General features: G+C 33.7%; 1 long non-coding RNA gene across 1 annotated transcript; it reads left to right on the top strand.

Annotated features, from left to right (window-relative positions):
- The first annotated feature begins 747 nt into the window (after nt 1–747).
- LOC144290235 (uncharacterized) lies at nt 748–21,522 on the top strand. Its single transcript, XR_013358013.1, has 4 exons — nt 748–851; nt 1,682–1,814; nt 17,757–17,847; nt 21,217–21,522. It is a non-coding gene; the product is annotated as an uncharacterized LOC144290235 (long non-coding RNA).
- The last annotated feature ends 4,265 nt before the right edge of the window (nt 21,523–25,787 follow it).

A 25,787-nucleotide genomic window follows, 5' to 3' on the forward strand; every position in this document is an offset into this window, starting at 1 on the left:
GTGGTTTAGCGCTGCCTTCAGCCCAGGGCGTGATTCTGGAGACCCGGGATCGAGTCCCACGTTGGGTTCCCTGCATGGAGCCTGCTTCCCTGCCTGTGTCTCTGCCTCTCTGTCTCTTTCTCTATGTATCTCATGAATAAACAAAAATCTTTAAAAAAAACCTTTATTTAAGACTATAAACTCGATGAAGGCTTGATATCACATTCAAATATTAACCTAAAGGTCTATAGAATTCTGTATAGTGCATGACATTTTCAATTTCAATATTTTGTAATTTTGAGTTATTTTCAGGTAAATTTTCATAAGACAAACAAATAAACCATAATCTCCAAGGAAGGTAGGGCAATTCTTACCATTAATGTTTGGTTATAGAGTAGGAGGAATGGAATCAAAGTCTCAAACATTCTAAACTTTAATATTTTTTCTATAGTGAAGTATTATATTTGTTGGCTAATTGAATTAAATAAAAACAAAAAAAGAGAAAAGGAATATTATATTGAGATTTAGAGTATTAAAGGTGTCTAATGAGAACTGTATTTTTTTATAATTAATATGACTGTGATGAAGCTACACATTTAAATACATATTTACCTCTATATAATACCTGCGATCTTTGTGTAGGCCCCTAGCACTTACTCTCTTTTTATGGCCCTAAATTTTACTGTGTTTTTAACAAAACGTGGTATGGGATCATACGGTATGAGATAATACATTTTTACTGATTAGTTTCTATCATTTTCTTCATGTAACAGAGTTGAAGGAGATAGTAATAAAGTCTACATTACTATATATTTGGTTCACCAACATGTCTATTTTGACCTGCTGCTATAAATTTATTTCCTTTATCACTGGTAAGTACATTTAACAACTCTGAATGTAATCCTAGGCAATCTGTCCAATAGAGCTTTCAAATTGTCCAACTGACATTTAGTCTTTATATTAACTCCACAAAATACTAATAGGAATTATTTTTCTAAATAAAACAAAAGTTATACCTCATCCTCAGCTCTATCAAAAATCTAAAGAATATTTAATATTTTAGAAATCCATTTCTTACATACTTTTAGTTGTCTTTGTATTAGATTCACACAGATTAAAGCCCATGAGTGGGAAATAATATCTTTCCAGATGCTTTTGCCATCAGACAAAATAAAAGGCCTCAATTGCAATTATAGTAAGTCTATAATTTAAGCTAATGTATAAACAGAAAAAAATCACCTTTAGAATCCATCAGTCACTTAGGAAAATTATTTTCTACCAAGTGGCATTTATGGTTATCTCTGTTTAAGGTGAAACTTGTCTGGAAATATACAGACACTAAAACAAAAATAACCACCTATTTTTTTTGCCCTGTTCTGCTCTCATTTGAAATCCTGCTGTTGTTATCAAATTTATTTATTTTCTTTTTCTTTCCCTCCTGTGGAGTCTTCTAAACTATTGCATTTGCTATGTAGTTTTTGTGAGAGATACATGGAACCATTTAGAATGATTTATTTGTAAATGACTTGATCTAATTCCCTTACTTTATCATTTGTCATTGTGTTTATGGTTTAAATCACTGAACCACAGTTAAATAATTAAATTAAAATGTGGAGAAATTTGTCACATCATTAAAAATAATGACAAAAATCAAGGAAGAAAATGAATTGTCATATGTTTTTGTTTTTTCCCCTCCATACAGTGTATTAAACAAACCAATCACTCTTCATAAATGGAAACTGGATTTTATGAAGCATAAAAACAAAGAATGAAAATTTACATTGATGGTGGGAGAAAATCAGGGAACCTAAGTTATGCATAAATACATAAATATAGTAAGAAATCATGGTTCTTATTACTCTGAAATATGTAGATCTTTTTTTCCTATAAGTCTTCTTTCTAAAACCTTGATCATTTCCATTTTCTAAGTTATCTTTTAAAAACAAAAGTGTGATGTGGTCAAAACTGTCTTTCCTAAAGATATGTGAAACAATTTTAAAGTTTCTTGATACTTTATTTCTTATATTTGATTAAACTTGAAACTAAGAAACATGTTATTCCACATCCAGTGTTATATAGTTGGAAATCAGTTTTATATTGTATTACTTTGGTAATTTGGCTTTGGATAATATCAATTTTCTTAGCCCTGATGTACTTTTGAACTCATTTTTATCCTTGCAACATCACACCACTTTGATCTATATTCCAAATTCTAGCAAAGTAAAATAACGCAAATGAACTTTGACAAAAATATGCCTAAATTTTCATTTTGCCTTCTTTCTAAAATCTGAAGAAAAATAATGGTCTCATTCTTCAACAAGAAAATAAAGAACACTGAACTCATAGTACATATGAACTCATTCGATGAAATACAATAGTAGAGCTGCAATAAGAATTTTATGTGTCATAGGAAAGCCTAAGACTGTCATATTTGGTACCAAACCGGTGTCATTGAGTTGAAAGAAAGAAGGATTTACTGCTATTAAATGGTCATTGCTTGACTTATAGGGGAAGCTTGAAGGAGTTTCCAAGCAGAAAAGCAAGGAAACCCCAGGAAGGGAGAAGGAGGCGAGTTGAGGCCTGATGTTGAATAGATCTCTAGGGGAAAGACCAGTTTTGAAACTGACATCTAAGTTAACAGAAAGAAAGCCAACTGCTTTTTGCTCAGCAGCCACTAAAACCTGTTGAGATTTGTGAATTAGTTCACATCAGTATGAGAGAATGATAGAGACTAAGTGTAAGGAATGTTAAGAAGACGAAGAAAGAAAAATTATGTGGCTATTTCAGTCATGCCTTGTGCTTCCACAATGAGAGCCAATATTGGCACAATGTCAATGGGAAAATGAGCTAATTACTGGAAGATATGTGCCCACTAAAGCGGGGCATGACATCATGATGGATTTGTGTGAGATGAAGAGGAGGACTCAAACACGAATTTAGGTCCCATGTATGTCACTGGTAGAATTATGACTCACCTAAATAAATGACACACACAACAGAGAGGCTTTTAAGGCAGAAAACAAGTTGAGTCTGGTAATAGAGGTGTTGAATGTATGATAGTAACAGAATGCTCAGTCTTCAGACTTTCTGAGCTAGTGCATTTAAATATAAACAAGATTGCTACATTTATCAGATATAGTATGCAAAATTTCATATATGATCTCTTAAAAGGCATTTGTTGTTCAAGGGGCACCATTTTTGCAGAGAAAGGAAGAAACTGTTAGAAAAGAGAGAGACTTCAACAGCCAGTCCAGAAAGTTTTTGGCCACAGTGTGGCAACATTACTTGTGTTAAATGCCTAACATTCAGTCTTAATTGTTTTTTTTTTTTTTATGTTTTTCTGTAGAACTACTTCCTTGCTTTATTATATTTTTTCAGTTATTGAACCTTCCCACACTAGATTATAGTCCTTCTATATTTTGTCAGTAAGAGAAATAGGAAAAGACATTTTCAAAATTTCTAATAAAGGTATACAGAGAAATATTCATAAGTACCAGAAAAGATGTTCTTGTTTCTCCTTCCCTAAGTGTACTGCTGAATCGGAAACCAGAGGGAATATAGTCCTGGGATGAAGAGAGACTTTTGTGACCGCCACATTTCATATTCATATATCCTTGATATCCTATTGCCTAAGATTACTTTTCCATTTTATTTAAGCTATATGACTTGGCATCATTCAAATGTCCCTATTCATGTATTTAATAAATTTATGTATAATGCTTACTCTGAGCCAGAAACTAGTTGAACTACTTCACAAATAAATCATTTAAATCTCTTAGCAACATTATAAGATAGGTATTACCATTATTGCCTATTTCCGTTGAGGAAATTAAACATTTGGAAGTGAGGTAACATTTCTGAGTCATATAAGCTGGTTAAAGGAGGAGATCTCTAGTTCTTAGTTCTAACTACAACACTATGCTATCTCTATAACTATATGAATCAAAGTGTTCCCCTTATTTTAGAGAGGACACCCTTAAAACTCTACCTTGCACAGGTACAAAAGAAATTTCACAGGAATTGGAGTTGAGGTCCATTTTATTTAGAACTTCCCTGCTTTTCCTTTTTTTTTTTTTAAAGATGTTATTTATTTATTCATAAGAGACACACAGAGAGAGAGAAGCAGAGACACAGGCAGAGGGAGAAGCAAGCTCCATGCAGGGGGCCCAATGTGGGACTCAATTCTGGGACTCCAAGATCACACTCTGGGCTGAAGGCAGATCCTCAACCGCTGAGCCACCCAGGCACCCCAGAGAAGTTCCCTGATTTTCATGCAGAGGTACAATCCATTTTTTCTGAGAACTGATTTTGGATTTCTTTCCTTGAAATAAGGCTAAGCAGTTTCAGGTAACAAACTCATTAGTCTTTATTTATTGCTAAAAGATTTTTCCTAAGAATCAGTTATATGTAAGAACTTAGTGTGTAATGCTTTGAATATAAGAGAAAAGTGGTATTTGTAGTCTAGCAAGTAAAGTGCTAGTGGGAAAAAAGGAGTGCATAAAATAACATGATCAAAACTTTGTAGAAGCTGGAATTTAAGTGAGAGATAAGAAACCCACTCATTCCAATAAATCTTAGGACTTCAATAAAATGAGAATGGTTTTAGATTCTATGGGACTTGATTCTGGAAGAACAGAAAAGAGCAAAGCCAATATGTCAGGCAATAAAAAAGGATAGGGAAGGAGTTAACTGTGCTCTAATCTCCTCCCTCCCTAAAGATTTCCAAGTGATCAGGTCTGAGCTCAAGAGCAAAAGACTTTTAATTGGATAATAAATCAATGTTTTAACATAGACAGGACCAAATTATTTTCTTGCTTGAAAATGAAGTTGTTCATTAAGAATTGAAAGTGACAAAAACTCAGGGTTATTCCTAGGATTTCAATCAAGGATAAGGAGGGAGATCCAACAGAAATATCATGGTAGCAAAGTAATAATTTGGTCATTTTCTGTTTGTTACAAAATCTGGTTACATTTAATTCCTATGAAAAAACTCTAGATAATGTCAGGGCAACTGTCAAAGGATCATACCAATATTCTACATTTTATGATGTTTGATGTGACCCTGTTAACATCTCTACCATACAAATATTATTATCCTGTAAATGGGAACATCACATTTTTCTAAGATCCCAGTGATATTCAAGTGCCTATTGAATTTATCCTACAGGACTGATTTAAGTTCTACAGAAGCCTTTTCACATGAGCAAAAACCCTATACATTTCTCCTGTCTCATGTTAGCTCCATTCCAATACTCTCCCCCTAGCACTTACTGTGCCTCAACGACTCAGAATTTGAATTACCTTATAAAAAAATGTGAACGTTTTTGGAGTACTAATAGGTAACAGCATAAATCTATTAGGGCTGCCCTTTCCAGTCAGTAAAACTGGTTACCTTTCAAAGAGCTAAAAAATATTAATTTAAAAATTCAATATTCTAAGGTTGCAATTAGATCTGTACTTATACCAAATCCCACTTTCTGATAAGATAAATGATAAATTGGTACTCCTGGGTGGTGCAGTCAGCTAAGCCTCCAACTTTCAGTTTCAGCTCAGGTCCTGATCTCAGGGTCTTGGATCCAGCCCAGAGATGGGCTCCGCACTGAGCAGGAAGTCTGTTTAAGATTCTCTCACCCTGGGAGGGGCACCTGTGTGGCTCAGCTGGTTAAGTGTCTGCCTTCTGCTCCAGTCATGATCCTGGGGTCCTGGTATCAAACTCCCTGTGAGGCTCCCCCCAGAGTAGGGGGCCGCTCTCCCTGCTTGTGCTCTCTCTCTCATCAAATGAAATCTTTAAAATAAAATTTAAAAATAAATAAAATAAAAGATTCCTGAGGGAATCACTCTCTCTCTGTCTATGCATGTAATGTCAGTTTCTAAAATATAGACATAGGAGAGTATGTATGGGATTATAACATTTATATAAAATATAGTTTAGATAGATAGATAAACTGATAGATGATAGTAAATAAACACATGCAGGTATCACAGCTATCCCTCTGCACGTGCATGTTTATAATATTTGAAATGCATACATCTAAATGTATATGCAAAATTACTTATAAAAAAAGTTCAAAAGGCATAGAAGTAGCTGCTAATTATTATGTCTGCCTTTGAGGGGAAACTGAATACCTAGGGAGAAAAAAATTAACATTTATTCCTTGTCACAATATTTCTATTGTTACCACACATGTACTACTTTAATAATTTTAAAACTTAAATGTTAAGACATTTTGATTTTTGATTTTTATTTTAACTTTGAGATCTTACTCACTGCACTCTAGGGGAGGTGTTGGGAATTGCTGTTAATCTTTCCTCAATGTTTGTTTCCTACTGTAGAATTGCTAACTAAAACGCAGAAATATAGCATACCCAATTAACATCCAGTTTTACATAGACTATGAATTTAAGGATAAGTGTGTGCCAAATATTGCATAGGATATACCATTTGCTCTATATGGTAATCCTACCTTTAGTTTGGCATATAATGCAAGAGATGTGATTGTGTAATTAGGGTGATCATCTAATTAATTATACAAATCAGAACTCTTTTTGAGAGTGAAAGTATTACCATCTATAATTTCATTATATAAACACACGTAAGCCAGGACTATGTCTGGCAAACTGGATTATAAGGAAATCTTAAATGTTATTTAACTCTCCACTGGGAGAGGTGGGAAGAAGCTTTGTTAAAGTAAAATATTAACCATTGACTATGACACTCTTGATCAAAGCTACCAATGAACACTCTTGCCTGCATTGCTTCCTTTCACTAATTCTGGAAGGATCAGAATTAACCTCTGCGAGATTCAGCTAGTATATAATAGTTGTGGAGAATGGCAAAAAACAAACAACCAAAAATCATAAGTGTATGATAGAAATTGCATGTGGACATCAGTTTAATATCCATCCAAAAGGAAAAGAGATTAAGAAAGAAGCAAAAAAGAATAACCATTATCTCAATAATAGTTTTACTTTAAAAGAAAAATGTTGCTAATTCCTAATCCAAGTACCTATTGCCCCAGTGTGCTACATTAGAGAGCATCTCCCTAGCGTATATACCATATCATAGAACATACAGCTATATTTTAACATACCTAGGATGGTTAAACTATAAAAACATTATTATAGATTGAAGTCGAAGATTTTTTGAAGAGTATTTAAGAGAATACTTGTAAAAGCAGTTTCCTGGAAGGAGTTATACTTTAAATGCAGTGACCTGTGAAGAACTTTCTTCTTTTTAGACCTGTCTGCTTCAAAAGGTTTATTGATTATGGAGAGGAAAGAGTAAAATTTTGTGTTTATTTTATATTTTGATAACAATTTTTGTGGTTTTCTAAGTTTTTATTTAAATTCCAGTTAGTTGACATGCAGTGTAATATGTTTCAGGTGTACAACTTAGTGATTCAGCAGTTCCATACAACATCTAGTGCTAAAGACAAGTGCATGCCTTAATCCCCATCACCTATTTCCCCTATCCCTGCCCTCCCCTCCGGTGACCATCAGTTTGTTCTCCATAGTCAACAGTCTGTTTCTTGATTTGCCTCCCTCTCTCTTTTCCCTTTGCTCATTCCTTAAGTGTCTAAAAGAGAAAAACACTATGCTATCATCTCTTTGTTCTATGTATCACATAGATTAACAGGAAGGAAGAGAAATTCAACTGCAGAAGTTATGTTAATAAGATAAACCACATTAAGCTAGTATTTACATGCTGCTTGTTTATAGGATATTTACTTTAATAAGCCATTCAGCGTTATAAATGACCATGAAATTATCAATTACAGCCCCAGCATAAGTGGGATACACATGCAAGTTATAAAGAACCTATGTAATAATGAGTGTCAGGATGTACCAAAAACAAACAAGCAAAATAGTACCAGGGTAGTCATTGGACCCTGAAGGAGAAAGTTCACTCAAAATTTTGGGTTTCTTGCTTTTGTTTATTTCCCTGTAAGATGACTATGACCTTTAGGTTAGGGATGATGCCAGGTTGATGACCTAGCAAAGAGATGGGAAGTGGAATAAATATGCTGATTTCACCTTCTAATCTCCTGACAGGGCTCCCTATTGGTCAAAATAAATGGAAACTCAGAGGAAAAAGAATATGAAAATACCAAATGATATAAATCTGATCAGTATTCTAGGTTGGGAATATGGTAGAGAAGAACAGAGAGTAGCTAGAAACAGAAGATATTTGACATATTAACTCAACCAATAAATAATAAGTGCTTATTAGACACAAGAAATTGTGTTAGGTACAGAGGAAAAATGAACAGGACAGGGTTCAATCTTTCTAAAAAGAAAGGTTTATTACAGAGACTTTAAAATTGATTAAATATCAAAGAGAAATAGAAAGAATAAACATGTACATAATTTCCTCACACACAAAGAATATTTGTGTATCTTTAGACATTCAGTTATTCAGAAACCGTAGTTTGAGGATCATCAGGCTTCTACTTTCTTATTTCAAATATCTATCCATTAATATTTAAACATCTATTACCATTTAATGATTCTGTGTTATTTCGAGATGGTATTGAGTTTCTACCTAGTAACTACATTAGTATTTTAGCAAGAGGGACATAAAGATTTCAATATTTGTATAAGCCCAGTATTTTGGTAATAAACCATCCTCAGCCCATTTCAGTTAAGCCACAACAGAAAGTCAAGGTCTTGGTAATTGTTTAAAACCCATTTCTATCTCTTCATTTTCACAGTTTGAATGTAAATCTCAATTTTAATCTCTTTCTTACTCTTTAACTTCCATCTCTCCCTGTCTCTCCCCTGGACCCACATCTCTCTCTGTTCGGATATAAACTTATTACCTGTGGTCAATTGATTTTTAACAAGGATTTCAAGTCCATTAGTAGGAAGAATTTAGTCTTCTCAACAGATGACCAAAAGATGCTGGGAAAACTGGATTTTCACATACTAAAGAATGAAATTGGATCCCTCACCTCATACCATATACAAAAATTAGCTCAAAATGATCAGCAATATAAATATAAGAGCTAAATTCATAAAATTTTTAGAAAAAAATATAAGGGTCAATATTCATCACCTTGGATTGAGCATCAGATTTTTATTTAAACAATATATGATATGTATCATATATATCATATATAATGTAACACACAATGTTACATTAGTTTCACATATAAAACAGTGATTTGACAAGTCTATACAACAAGCTATGCTCACAAGGGTTCCTACCATATATTACCATACAATGTTATTAAAATACCATTGAAGATACTCCTTGTGATGTACTTTGAATTCCTGTGACTTACTTATTGATTCCATAACCACAAGCTTGTATCTCGTATCCCCTTCACCTAGATAGGACACTAAAAGCACTAGTGAAAAGAGAAAAGAAAAATGATACATTAGATTTAACCTATATAACGACAGCAACAGCAACATAAACACAGTTGTGTACCTGTGGTAGTTAATTTCACATGTCAACCAGGGTATGGTACAGTACATGAATATTTGGTCAAACATTTTTTCTAGATGCTTCTTTGGAGGTATTTTTTAGAAGATAGTAATATTTAAATCAGTAGGCTTTGAGTAAAGGAGACACTAATCCCTCCATGATGTAGATCAGCTTCATCAAGTCATTTGAAGGCTTTTTGGAAAAAAAAGACCAAACTCTCCAGAGGAAGAAGGAATTTTGCTAGCAGACTGGTTTTTGACTGGAACTGCATCTCTTTTCTGAGTCCTCAGCCCTCCAGTCAATCCTACGGATTTTGACTTGTGAGCTTCCACAGTTCCATGATCAAATTCTCTCTCTCGCATATACATATGTGTGTGTGTGTGTGTATATTAAATATTCAACAAAAATATTCATTTTATACACAGCACCAACTCTCACCCACCCACCATACTATTTCTATATGTATATATGGATGATAGATGGATAGATGATTGATAGATAACAGTATAGATACAGATATATATAAAGAGATGATGGTTAAGGGATGAGATGATGGTTAAGATATACAGATTCACAACAATCCCTACCAAAATTCCAACAATCATTTTTTTCATAAGTTAATATAAATGTATATCCTATTGCCTCTGTTCTCTGGAAAATTATAATACAAAATCAAAGATATTATTAAAAAAGTGAAAGACATCCAAAGATCACGAGAAACTACTTGTACAAACCATGTATCTAGTAAGTATTTAATACCTAGAATATGTAAAGGGCCTACAAATCAACAACAAAAAGTGCATAAAATGAGAAAAAAAAAAACCTTGGATATCAATCCAAAAAAGATATACAAATGTCTAATTAGCAAATGGAAGGATGTTCAATATCACTGGTCATTAATGAAATTCAAGTCCAAACCACAATTAAACACCACTTCATACCCACTGAAATGAAAGTAATTTTTCAAAAAAAAGAAAGTAACTGTTGGAAAAGATGCAGAAAATATGGAACCCTTGTAAATTGTTCATGGGAATATAAAATGGTACAGCCACTGTGGAAAACAGCTGGGCAGTTCTAGTAAACATAGTGGACCTGCATAGTCCAACAATTCCATTCCTAGATCTGTTCCAAAATAATGGAAAACAGGAACTTAGACACTTGCATACCTTTGTTTGTTGCGGGATTATTCACAATAGCCAAAGGATGTAAATAATTCAGGTGTTCATCAGATAAACAGATAAACAGAAATTCATACAATGGACTATTATTCTGCCATAAAATAAGCCAGACACTAAAGGACAAATAGTATATGATATCGATTATGTGAATATCCAAATATCTGTAAATTGACCCAAAAAGTAGATTAGAAGTCACCAGAGCCTGGAGTGGGTGGGGAGGAAGCAGAATGGGGAATTATTGCTTAATGGTTACAGAGTTTATTTTGGGCTGATGAAAAAATTTCAGAAATAAGTAGTAATTGTACAATATCGAGAATGTAATTAATGGCACTGAATCACACTTAAAAATGGTTAAAATGGCAAATTCTATGTTTTGTGTATAAATATACAATATAACATATTTTACATATTGTATTTATATATTTTATATGTTACATATCTAAATATATTTTACTACAATAGAATGCAATAATGAATCTTACCTTGTGATGGAAGAAGGGCTCACAATTGTAATAAATTGGTCCCTAAGCCTTATTAAGAATATGATGATTGACAAAGACCTCAGAATGCTGGAGGTATTATCCATGTAGAGACTTCTCTGGTAGAGGAGTGTCCCCAGAACTCCATAGCTCATATAGTTAAGGTAGAATTAGGGAAGAGAAGTTAAGGATTGAGGTCAGAGAGTTAAAGGCAGATAAAGATAGCAACCATGTAATAACAGCATAGCCATGGAAAAACATGACATGATACAGCTTTATTCAGTAGGGCTCATGCAGAAGCAGTAAAGCTTGGATGTGCTAATGGGAAGCAAAGTTAAATTTTTCATTACAATCCATTAAAACCACAATGAACACATTGTGGCCATTCTCCTTGGAAAGGAGTTCAAAATAATTCTGCAAAAACAATTCTATTTTTCACTCACTGCTGTCACTTCTCATTTACTTCTCTAAGAAAAACAGTGGGACCAGATATTTAAAATATTTCTCTGAGATATTCAAAGTATTCTAAATGGATACAGTAACCTCCTTTGCCCCGAAGTTGCCTTATTTAGTCTGTAGCACTGAAATGGTGACAAAACCTCACAGAAACAGTGCATAATATACTTGCTCCCAGGGAATGTATAGATTTACTATTTACATAGTTTTCCCCTTTTGGGAATTAAGCTCAGAAGAAAAGCCTTTCAAACACTGGGGGCATAGGCCATCGAATACAGTTGTGTGTGTGTTTTCTGGGATGTTTATCTTGTCAACAGTAATATTCCTTTTTCCTGTAAACATTTACTTAGCAGAAGTGTTAAAAGTTTTTCTCTTAGCTTGGCCACCAGAATTTTCTTCACAAAGTAAAACTCTGAAAGAATGTTCTCAGATTTAAAAACCCCAAAACTATTTTGTTTTTAGCATACATTGTTTGTACAGAATTTTCCTTGCTAAGAAACAAAAGGGGGAAAAGTATCTAGACACTTAATACATGTCCAAAGAACAAGGAAATAATATTTCTAAATCCCCATGACTCAGAGTGGCAGTCAATGCAAGTCCACATTCCAGGCCACAATTCTAGTCTTAGTCTCTACAGTTTAAAAAAAGAAAGAATAAAAAAAGCTTCATTTGTGGTCCATTATTCATTACTATTCAGTAATATGAAAGTATTTTCTTTCAGTGCACACTTAGGTTGGCAAAAGTTTTTAAACATATGTGTTAAGTGTTTTATAGAGATCGGATGTTTCTAATTTCCTTATGATTTAAGTCTATAGACGTTCAGTGGTCATTGACTGTATCTTAGATCAGAGTAGTTAAAAGTTCCAAACAAGTGTGGACATGAAAAACAAAACAAAACAAAACAAAACAAAACAAAACAAAACAAAAAAACACCACCTGTCATCCTCACCGAACCCTTGATTTTTTCATGATTTTGAAATAGAGCAATAAATCTGAAAGTGACCTTAGGTAGTAACTATTACAACTTACTCACTTTACAAGTGAAAAGCAGAGCCTTAAATGCTGAGATTAAATGCTGCCTCTAAGGAAAAGGCTTGTAAGTAACCAATCTGGACCTAGTAGATTTCAATATTCTTCCCAACATACCACACTCCCTCTGACCTATTCTTCAGCGGCTCCACTTGTAAGGACAAATACAAATTAAAAATGAGAGCCTTAATTCTCCCTGTTGAAAATCAGGGAAGGTATTTCCCCGCGCTCCTTTTTCAGTGAGCATTTATCTTAGAGTTACTGTAAGTACTTTCTGCTCTGAAATGTACATAAATACTTCTGAAGACTAAATTGGCATTTTGTCAGCTTTATGACCTTGGAATGTCTTTCTGGAGATCCTGGGAGCAATCTCTATGAAATACAAACATTAAGGAAGATAGTTCCCCTGTCTTCCCATTTCTCAAATAGGAGGGCAAGAACTTGACTTTGGTGGGCAGCACTTTGCTCCAAGATGCAAAACTACTTCCTAGTATTAACAGTATTAGAGGTTGGTCTTTCCACTAGGCAAAGCCAATTCACTAACATAACACAGATTCCAGGTAAAATGAGGATATATCGCATGGGACAAATGGTGTTGTCAGTTTTCTTACTTGAGAACTAGTTGTTCATCTCAAAAACATGCATGTATTTAACAAAATATAGCTGCTTGGCCAAATGAAAGGATGAGATTTCTATCTTTACAATTTCTTAGCAGATTCCCTTAGCAGATGAGCATCATGTTCTGGTTTACTGCTTGTTCAATAATAAAGGTATTTTCTTTCCCTACTACCTTTGTGGGAGATTAGATTTTTAACTATATTTTCCCAATACACTAGAATTGGTCTTTCTTTCTTCCCTCATTCCTCCTTCCCTTTACTATGTACCTTTAATCCTTCAAAAAATTTAGTGTAAGAAACTGCACAATAGATATATAATCAACGTTTCTTGAAAACTTAATTCAGGAAACCTTTATATTGCACTATTGAGAAGTAAGTACTATGATAGGCACTTATTTGTACAGGATCGACAAAATAGGCCTTTGTCCTCAAGAAACAGACAGAAGAGAAAGACAATGAACACGTAAGTATAATGTTATAGGGTTAATGGAATGATAGCAATGGACGTGAAGTCCTCTACAGTGTAGTGGGTAAGGGCAGAAATTCTGACCCCAAACTCTCTAAATTTAACCCATTTTTACCACTTATAAGACTGATGACTTTTGCCAAAGTTCTCTGTACCTCAGTTCTTTATTTGGGGAATAATATTACCTACTACATGTAGGGCTGTTACGAAGAATAAAAGACTTTATGTACATCATGCCCTTAGAGAGTACTTGGCATGACTTAAGCCCTTTACAAGTCATTTGTAGAAATCTATAGGAAGAAGTCTAACCCATCCTGGATGGTGGTTTCCATGAGTTCTGAAGATAGACAAAGCAAATGTATGAAACTGTACTATGTATGTGGAGATGCATTTGCAGCTTAGGGTTTGGTGAAGTTAAATTGCAAAGCATAATGTGAATCATGAAGATGATCTTTTCCATGTTCAAGAGGTAACTCCTCAGTAAGGAGTTGCAGAAGGAATATAGGAAGATGCATAATAATCAGATTTGTAGTTAGATATAGCATGACACCAATTTATTAGAAGATAAATTTTGAGTTACTGGAAATCGAAGGCGAGATAAGAATGATGTGGGTTACAAAAATTTGATTGCCAGATGACCTTATACTTTGAAACTCTAAAATGTACTTTAAATTATACTAATTAATAGTGCAGCTTAGAAGTCTGTTTCTGAGAGCCGAGTGGGCAGGATATCTAATTTCCCTTGTTTAAATCTCCTAGATCTCAGCATTAAGAAGAAAAATATGTTTTTCCTGTTTTACCTACTTAATTTTTATAGGACACTGGAGGAGGTTAATTTTAAAGTTAATCATCAAATAGATATATTGAGTTTTTCTTACCTCTTAAAACAAGAAACTATGTAAGGAAATAGAACCTTAACATCGCACTTTGATTTTAATACTTACTTTTTGCAATGGAAAGTGTCCTGATTACTAATATCTTCTTGCATTAGTGTCCATTATACCCTGAATGAGAAAAAAAATCCTATGCATACATTTAAGTATGGCTATTCTTATGAGTAAACATCTGCTTGATCAAATTTCTCTCTAAGTGGTAAGATAACTGACAGAGTTAGGAAAACATAAAGAATGTGAAGAGGGACTTGCACAGAAGTCTGATTATTAGTCTTATTTATGCAATTTACACTGCCATACTGACATGCTTTATACTTGGTTTTAGGTTTATTAGCAAAGTGACCTTTTGTCTTTAGCCAGGTCAGAATGTAGAAGAGCTCTAGTTCTGTCATTTGCCACGTTATATAGTCTTTACTTTTGTATCCAGTCAGCCTCTTCACACACACATGTACAATTAGTTGATAATAATCACTCACCTGCTGAAACATTACTTACCATATGTTTCCAAGAATTTTCAACATGCATATATATCACCTTGGTATGGGAGAGCTTGGTTCTTGTCTCATAAAGTCAAAGAATCTCACGGACAATAGAGAGTGAACAAAGTGATAGAAATTTATTAAGCAGAGATACAGAGAAAGCTCTCAAAAGTGGAAGGGTCCCCACAGGCTGCCATCAGGGACTTTTACGTCTATCTTTTTTGGGAAACTGACCAGGGAACTAGGTAAATTTCCTGTCAATATTAGGGTGGATGTTTAGAACAAACATGGTGGACTTGTAACTATCATAATAACAAATAAGATGTTCTTGTAAATATCATGAGCCCAAACAAGGTGTTCCCTTCTTTCTGGTTAATATCTCCTCCATAATATTTCTCTACATCTGGAATTTCTGTGAGCCTAGTCAGGTAGCCCATAGCCTTGAGAGTCATGTGTGGTCTTGGTTTGAGCAGAGACTACTGATAGCACTTTAATTACATATTTCTTTGTAGTCTCGTGAGTTTCTGTGATTTATTTAATAGCCATTAAAGGGGGCTACTCCCTAACATTTTGGAGCTGGGGAGCCAGGTTTTTCTGTTTTTTACTGTCAAAGACAGAGAGAGAGAGAGAAAGAGAGGGAGGAGGGGCAGAAGGACAGAAGGAGAGAAAGTATCTTAAACAGAATCCCAGTTGAGTGCAGAGCCTGATGTGGGGCTCAATCTCAGGACTCAAGAGTCAACCAAATAAGCCCCCAGGTGTCCCTGCACTTCAACTTCTAACTACTAATTTATATATTTCAAATAATTTTAGACTGGAAAAATGAACTCAAATATAATTTAAATCATATTTGTGTAAAAAATTATAATGAATTCCCCGTGTTTTACAATGAATTTAAGTTATGTAAGTCTACATTCTGTGATCTTTGCATTGTCATTTTTTGCCAATTCAAAAGATAGGTTCATATCTTTACCTTGATTTTTTTCCTTAAAGGGAAAGAACATGATAAAAAAATCAGTAAGGAGTGTAGTAAAATATAATAGCTTAATAGGACGATATAGAGAGATATGCAGAGGAAAGGAAAATGAACATGGAAAGAGAACATTAGAGGTAAAGAATATTATACAAATACTGAGATATCAGGGGAGCAGATAAGTTTATTTACAAATACCTACTTTATCAGTAAACAAAGACATGAAAAAATCTTATTGAAAATAATTTAAGCTATATTTTAAAATACATATGTGAGACTATGACAATTTCAGAAAAATAAACAGTTCCTCTAGTAGACAAAGGTAGTTTGACTTTCTACTACCTTGCTTTTCAAACTTTATACTAAAGAGTTGGGGTAATTATTGCATAAGCAAGAATAATCTCAAACTGGTTGAAGAGATCTAGAAAAAAAAAACTTTATTATATCAAAGGTAGTGTTATGTTTTGATCTTTTTAATGTTAGAATTTCATATTTTGGAGGCATTTTCCAATTTTAAAGGCTCACCATTGTAAGTAATATATATTTATCTGTATTAAACCCATTTTCTCTGCTCACTCAACTCTTAAAAAATGCATATTTAATATATTTTTATGACTACTACTAAGTATATGTCATAAGAGGATTAATTTGCTAATTTCTTTACCGTGAACAATAATGAATTATTCATTATTATGTGATGAGCTAATGAGAAAAATACCACTTTAGATCAATTTGTATTAAACTGAATTACTGATATGTTTTCTAAACCTTCTTTTTTCACAATCTTTCCCAACTTTGATAGTAACAATCACATTTTTTTTAATTGCATAGGCCAGAAATCATGGTATCTTCATTTATGTTTATGTATTTCCCTCACTCTGCAAATCTAATCCACAAACCCTGACATCTTTATCTTTTAGCACCACTCTAGTCCAAGCCGCCACCATCTTTCACGTTATTGCAACTGCATCCTATGAAGGGAAGGCTTCAGTAAATATTTACTAAATTAATTAATAATTAATGAATATGAACATTTTTGGCCTAAAAACCTCCTGGCCAACTAGCAGTCTTCAGTATAAAAATACCCTAGCCTTATTTATGCCAAATATTGAAATATCATGTGTTTACTTATGTAGAGGTCATCTCAAGCACAATAAAAAAACACCATTACTCCAGATCACAGCTACTCTGATTCATTAGTGCTGCTGAAGATAATGCTGTATTGCTCTGTCACAGTTGAGGGTAGTTAAAGCTGACAGCAAATTAAATAACTACTTATCACGGGTTGAATTCAAGCTGCAGGATAATTAAAAACCTGCAAATTTAGTTTTAGTCAAACATGAGTAAGGAAGCAAGAAAAAGAAACTGCAAGAGATATTCTAATTTTTCCTGGGCTTCTTGAGGACCAGGCATACACCATTTGCAAGAGTACGTTTTCCTTAGAGCAAAGAAGTTATGGTATCCATCGCAATTATGTTATCTATTAATTATTTTTGAGAAATATGAAAAAATTTACCCTGAACTGTGTTAAAACTTACTGCTTACTTTATTTGGAATTATTTGTGGGGAATTTGCATTAAGTAATTTGCTTCATTGAATAATCATTGATTATCAGATTAAAATATAGTTACTGAAATGTGATTTTAATATTCAGAGGAAATTGAAGTTGAATTTAATTTTCTTGACAACTTTATAAAAGTGGAATTTTAAAAATGAAGTTTGAATTTGTTAAGTGTACAGTTTCTAATCTTGCTAATATTTTGTATAATAAAATTCGAAGTCAACAGGAAAAAGAAAATCAAAAAATGTGAGAGAAAAAAAGGAGTTTTGTGTTGTGAAATCTGGTCTTCTTATTTTAAAGACCCAGAAAGGTTAGTTATTTAAATAATATCATGTTTTAATACCACTCTGCTTCAATTTTACCCCATGGAGATGGATACTATGATGTGCTACACAGATCTTTAATGAATGAGGAAATCATTTCCCTAGCAACTGGGGAGTACTGCCAGAGAATGCTTTTATCTCCCTGACATCTTTTGAGATTACCTAAGCTAAAAAAAGTAGGTCTTGTCCAAAGTAATGCCTCCTTCCATGGGCAGCTTACATCTAAAAATTGGTCAGTGTGGAGGGCAGAAAGCCAGAACCCCTTACCTCAATGTGAAACAACTTAGAACCCAATTTTTCTCATTTTCAGCTCCAGAAGTCCTCACCAAAGAGGGAAGGCCTTCTTTGAGCCCGTATTGCAATTCAACTTCTCTTTGACCAATCCTCTCTCCTTCCCTTTTCTTCCCCAAAAGTAGATCCCCAAAGCATTCCCAAATAATTTCCTTAAAAACAAACAAACAAACAAAACCCAAACAAACAAAAAACAAAACAAAAAAACATATAGGGCAGCCTGGGTGGCCCAGTGGTTTAGCGCCGCCTTCGGCCCAGGGTGTTATCCTGCAGACCCAGGATCAAGTCCCACGTCATGCTCCCAGCATGGAGCCTGCTTCCCGACCCCCCACCCCCAATAAATAAATAAAATCTTTAAAAAGCAAATAAATGATTTCCTTTATCAATGTCTATTTCCATTTGGATTCCAAAATGTAATACCCTTGATGCCAATATGGGACTCTACTCAAAGTAATCTCTTTTTTGTGGAGATTGAATTGGAGCTGTAGATCCAAAGAAATCTAGTATGTTGACATTCAGGTGATGAGTGAAAACTACATAAATATAGTAGGCTATAATTAACATCAAGACATTCAAGGCTATATTAGGTGACTGGCAAACAATAATTGTTCAATAAATGAAGTTGAATCACTAAGTGCAGAAAGGCTTTCACTACGTGGTCTACCACTAATTCTGTGACAGTTGTGGTTGTCTCATGATCAGTGTCTCTCCCTGGAACCCACTGGTACTATTTTATAGTCTATTATAAATGATACATCTACAGGGTCATGAAGATGATATTTTCCTGATGTCTAGCCTTCTGAAATCCTTTAAAATTCCATGTCAGGGAGACACCTTTTCACATTTTATGTGCTATCATCAGTGAAGCTTCATTAAGTTATTGACAGAAGTCAAACTGCAAGTCAATTAACACATCAAGCATTGCTGTCAACTAAATAAATAAGTACCTCTCCTTTTAAAGCTTTGTATATGATGGGGTGGGTATTAAATACACACCAATTTAAATTATTTTTGGTCATTTTATACTATTTCAAATACAAATATTAAATATACAATTAGCATATTAAGTTAGAGGCCTGTAAAAACTTGTTATTAAAATGAAGACATCATGTAGCTGATAATTCTAGGGCTGTTCATACTGGGAATTCCTCGGATGTAGTAATAAATGACCTGTGGAGTGTATTAGTTTTCTACCACTTCTGATAACTACCATTATAATAGCTAAAAACAACACAAGTGTATCATCATACAGTTCTGTAGGTCACAAGTCCAAAATGGTCTTACTGGGCTGAGTAAAGTATCAACTAGGCTTTGTTTCTTTCTGGATACTTTAGGTGAGAATTTATTTCCTTACCTTTTTCTGCTTCTAGAGAGTGCCTGTATTCTTTGGTTCATGGCCTCCTGAGTTTTCAAAGCTAGCAACGGTAGATGGAGTCCTTTTTATATCTCATCTCTCTGGCCTTTGCTTTAGGCTCCCTCTTGTATTTTTAAAGAATGCTGGTAATCAGATTAGGTCCCAACTGGATGTTCCAGGATAATCTCTCCATATTAAATGCAGATAATTAGCAGCTTTAATAGCACCTACCACCTTAACATAGCCCTCTTGCTATGTTGTGTAGCTATGTGAACATAACATAGCCCTCTTGCTATGTTGTGTAGCAAATTCACAGATTCCAAGGTTTAGGACATCTTTAGGGAGCCATTATTCTGCTCCCCATATTGAGCTGCTGCTAAAATAGGCTGCTGGGATATCTGACCCAATCCAGTTTGACATTTATTATGCATATCTATCTACTCAGCTAAACTTCTTTTTTGCACCTTGGGGCTGACTTGCCCCCTGTCCCCACCTCACTTCCTTTCTATGTGGCATCCTCAGTCTTTTTAAAAACATAGGTGATATTCACACCTGCCCAGATTCCCCTTATTTTTCTTATATGGTTCCTTCCTGCTCAATCCAAAATGGCAGTGGATTTAAAATACCTATAATTTCAACCAATTAATGTTGACTTATATACCTGAACTAAAAGCACAGTTTCTGAAATAGTTTTCTCCTACCCCTTGTATTCCCTGTATCCCAAAGGCATTTCCCTATGTCCCAAAGACATTTATCCTGCTCTACTTTAAAATGAACTTAATTATAATTTTCTGTTTTTATTCCTACTATAAAGAAAATCAATTGGCTGAAGACGTTTTTGTTATTGGTTGTTTTATTCCTCTCTTTAGTATCTTATACATAGTAAATATTCAATAATTATTTCTTAAATGGGAATACCATTAAATGTTACAACAAACCATTTTGAATCGAGTAATTTTACTTCAGGTAAGTGCTTATAGAATTTTGAGCCACAGTCCTACCTGTGAATGTGTACTTTTCAGCATGATGTTGCAGGTTGCACTTATACAACCCTAATAATTAAATGTGTTGTCCTCCATTACCTATTCAAAGCTTTGAAAGTTAACAGTGGAACTTGACTCCTACAGATGATCAATGGTTTGATTGCTCAGAGTTTCACATTCTTCTTACTTTCCCTTGGTTAATACTTACAGATATTTCTCTTATCCATTTCTACTCCGGCATAAAAATACACACCAATTTAGATTATTTTTGGCCATTTTATACTTAATACATTTCCATATGTTATGTGCAAGCTGAAAGAAACAATAGTAAAGAAGTGTCAGTACACCATTGTTAAAAAAACTAGTTAATGGGATCCCTGGGTGGCGCAGCGGTTTGGCGCCTACCTTTGGCCCAGGGCTCGATCCTGGAGACCCGGGATCGAATCCCACATCGGGCTCCCGGTGCATGGAGCCTGCTTCTCCCTCTGCCTGTGTCTCTGCGCCTCTCTCTCTCTCTGTGACTATCATAAATAAATAAAAATAAAAAAAAAATAAAAAAAAACTAGTTAATGTGAACTTCTCAAAAAGCCTGATTATTTAACAAAAAATATACATGCCACAAGAAGATGCACAAGAGGCTTGTAATTGCCCTGTCAATATAATAAAGCCTAATGTTATTAAGTTTATATACCAACTGAAATACTTAAAGCAAATTTTTTTTTTTTTAGGATGCACTTGAAGCTGAAATGATAAGCAGGAAACTTGCTTTCTGAGAAAGAAAAGGTACTTTAGTCATCAGGAGACTGAAACAGAGACAATATACCTTTTAACCTTATCAGTAAAATCTTATTTCTATGTTTTGTGTAAAAGCATAGTTAAATCTGGGGTGTTAAGGTGGGTTAGTTGGTTGAGCATCCAGCTCTTGATTTTAGCTCAGGTCATGATCCCAGGGTTGTGAGATGGAGCTCCATATCTGGCTTGGTGCTCAGCAGGGAGTCTGCTTGAGGTTCTCCCCCTCTCCCTCTCCTTCTGCTCCTCCCCACCTCTGTGCTCTCATGCTCTCTCTCTAAAATAAATAAATAAATCTTTTTAAAAAAATCATAATTAAATCTTTATTGAAAGCTATCTCTAAAATATTGTAGATTTGTATTAAGGGCTATATTTTTTTCCAGAAGTAACATTCTATGATAGGGAAATGGTGAGAGATAATTGTATAATACAAATAAGGGCTTAGCACAGAGCAGAATTTATTTTTTTATTTCTAATCTTTATCTATTTGTATGGCCTTAGTACAGTGACTAATATTTACATATCAGGCAATCTTTTCTAATAATGTCCTAGAGGTTTTTATTAAGATACAGTTGTTTTAAGAGAGGAAAGTTAATGATATACACATTAACCATCAGTGTTTTGTCTCAATTTAGACTAATTTCTACCTTTAGCAAAATGTCCTTTGAATTCAAGTAATGAAGACCTGACCTAAAGATACAGTGAGCCTTCAAGCATGGAATATACATTGGATACTATGAAAGATTAGGATGAAATAAATAGTATGCATTGGAGAAAACAAAGGGCAATGGAAAGATATTAATATAAATTACCTTTAACACACCAAACCATTTAAATAAACTAGTAAATTATGGTGTGCTGGCCATATACAGAATGCTTCAAGACAAATCACCTCTGTAACTCAAGCCATATCTTATCCAATCAAACTGTCTGCCTGAGGCCTCCATTAGAAATAGGTTCTGAGGCCCTCACTGTCATCTCAACAAAAATGGGCTTGTATAAAAATGCCAGATTCTAAAGAGCACCCTGCAACATGACATAACACTACATTTTCTTCAAAAGCCTGATATGCTGTGATGGCAACAAGCTACAGTCAGAGAAACTGTAATAATACATTTGGTTAAAACTTGAGAATTATAGGATTAAGGAACAATAAGGAACAAAAATAGTGCTGACAGAAAACTTTGTTAAATAATTATAAAAATATTTAGGAGGACAGAAGTCTCATTGTCGAAAGAACAATATAAAATGTAGAACCTGTAGCACTCTTCAGAGCATTCAAAACTGTCTAACAAATTAGTGAACAAGAGAAATGAAACTATAAATAGACTACAGGAAATTATTTCCCTCTTCCCACAAGAAAATAAATTAGACTAACATAAAGGGAAAATGTTCATAAGTATGCTTTGGAAAAGTAGCTTCAGATCCCCTCAAAAATATATGCTGTAAAGCTGACTTTCCAAAGTTTTTCTCTTTCTGATCCATTCTACGGTTCAAGCTTCAGGGACATGGGATTGCCATTAGTTTCAGCTATTAAAATAAAGAAGAGCAATAAACTGCCATTTTCATTAATCAGATCTCAACCTCTGATCAGAAAATAGCAGTTGTCAGAAGCCAATCATAAGTTTAACAGTTTGAGAATTTCAATTTATTTTCATATCTAGCACCAGAGAATTGTTGAAAACAAATCTGTTGGAGGCAAGTATGTTAATTAATATAAAGTGCCCATAGTCACTAATTTTTGTTCAAAAGATCAAGAGTCCATATTCAAATCAAAGCCAATTCAAGATGGCACTCTGCCTGCTATGAGCACTGAGAGGTGATGTGAAATGGATTTATGATACGCACAAATACATTCTGACACATTTTATCTCTGCCTTTTTGGGTTTGTATTAAAAAAATTTATTTAAACAATCAAATTGGGCAATATATGACAACGCCAGAGGACTGCTGCTCTAAGGTATTTACCCTGGGTTTGAACAAAGCCCTATCAAAAGATTCCCAGAGGAATAGAGTGTGTTGTTCTTATTCCTAATCCTCAGGGAAGTGAGGTTCAATTTTGATATTCTTATTATACCCCTTTAATGATTCCATTTCCTAAAACTGAGATTACTCTTAAAACATCACACAGACTTTTGGGACTTGGTGAGGGAAAATGGCATTTTCAAATGTCTTATTTATCATCATTATAGCTAATGAATGGGGGTTTCAGGGAAGATCCAATTTATTTTTTTTTAAAGAAAAAACAAAGCAAAAAAGCATGTATATGATATGTAGCAGCTGAAAATGTAGACTGGGAGCCTCAGAGTTATAGTTCAAAATTTTATTCTCTTTGTGTATCCTTGACCAGCTTACTGAATACCCTTATACCTTAATTTCCCGATTTCTGAAATGGAAATTATAATAATACCTGATTCAATTCTAGCAGGAATCAATTACCCTTTTGAGAATTGAATGATTTATTCCTAATATATTCCATTCATTGTGATCAGTCATACCGTATATAGACTTGTTCATTAAAATTATAGCTTCCAAGAAATGTGACTGTGGCCTTAAAGTCAGTTCATTTAACATCACTAAGGATTGTTATCTCCCTTACACACATTCCTTCTCTGTCTTTATTATCTGCAACTAGATATTTAGATCAAGGTTGGTTATACTCAATCGATGATTAGTGGCTTGGATGGCAAGCTTTTAATCATGTCTATTACATACCATGCTAACATTCATGCAAAATTAAAGAGAAAAGGTTGCCTTTATCCTAGAAACATAGAGCTGTGTGTCATTGGGCAAGTTACTTCATCTCTTCTGAAGCCTCAGGTGTCTCATCTAGAAAAGGGGTGTGAAAACAGTTTTCATTTCCTAGGGTTATCGTGAGAACTAACTGAGGTAATCCATGTAAGGTCTGCATTATGGGATAAAAAAATAGTTCTTACCCTCGTCTATCAGTGATATTCCATTGTTTAAAACCTATTTCCATTGGTCTGATAACACACCAACATTCTGGATATTGTGAATTTAATATTGGTTAAGACCATGAGAAACAAATATCCACACACATATACAGAAGTTCTGTAGAATATGCCCTGCACATCTTTATAAATGAATTAGATATGCAAATGAAGGGGGAAAAGTTATCAGAGAAAACTCTAGTATTAATGAGTTATCTCTGGAGTTGAATGTAGAATTCTGGAGAAAATTATGTTATTGAAAATATATGTGAAACTATCCTTAACATCTATGCACTAAAACATGAAATTAATTTTCAAATAAGTAAATTTTCAAAGAAAATTTAAGCAGCATACTTAAATGATCCCATTGTTATATTATAGTTTTTTTTTTTAAATGAACAACTTTTAAAATTAATTACAAATTTCCAGTCATGGACTGAGTTAATATACTGTTTAGGAAACTTTTTGAAATAAAATTAAGCATTTTGTATCATTGCACACACTTAACTACAAATTGACAATGAATATAAAATAAGCACCATTTTCTTAATGAAAATTCACACCAAAAACTTTTTGGCTAACTTGAAAATATTGTTTTGGATATATGGATAAAGTAATGTAGTCCTATATTAAAAATCACATATAATACAAATAATATATATGTGTGTAATATATATTTAAAATATGTAAATTTAAATATATATAATATATACATTTAAACATATCTTTCTCCCTTGGGTATTTTTTTAAGAAACAATTTCATTCAATCTCTTCAGTGGAGCTTTGACATCATTCTCTTTGTCAAATTTGAATTCTATCAGTAATTTAGCATAGTTTTCCAGAGAATGTCTATTAATTTATAAGTTGAAATATGACGTATTTTGAATCATGCATGACACGGTTACCAAAAATTGTGTCATACTGCTTAAATAGTTCTTTCCACAAATTTAAGACATTTGTTTTTATACTGTATTGTTTGTTGTTTTGTTTACACTGTAGTTTTATATGTATACTCTTCATCAGCTATGTAAACTACTTAACCAAATTGTCTTTATTTTTTTTTTCCAAATTGACTTTAAAAGTAATTTTTAAAGGCCTATGTACAAAGGCAACCAACATTTCACCCAAAGAATAACTAATGATTATTAAACTGATCACATTTTAATAAACTAATAATTAATAAATTTATTTATTTGACATTTTTAAAAAAGACACTATCAAGCGAACTCTGTAAGCACTCAAAAGAGCCCCAAGTTGAGATCATGACATCGTGTATTTTCCCCAAAGATTAAACTATTTTCTTTTGTTTTTTTTCAAAATATTTTGTAATTGAGACTTCTGCCTCCAGGAAGATAGAAGAGATGTATTTTCCCCTATTCTTTTCTTAAGTACAATTAAAAACTCTAGACCTTCCTTTTTTTTTTTTGTTTGTTTTTGATATAAATAACAACAAGAAAACATAAAACTCTGAAAGGCATAGAAATATGAATTGTCTAGAAAACTTGGGACCCAAGGAACAACACAGTGTGAGTTTTCTGGGTTGTGAGGATTTTTTTGTT

The sequence above is a fragment of the Canis aureus genome, chromosome 2 (genome assembly GCF_053574225.1).
Source record: "Canis aureus isolate CA01 chromosome 2, VMU_Caureus_v.1.0, whole genome shotgun sequence".
Taxonomy (NCBI): domain Eukaryota; kingdom Metazoa; phylum Chordata; class Mammalia; order Carnivora; family Canidae; genus Canis; species Canis aureus.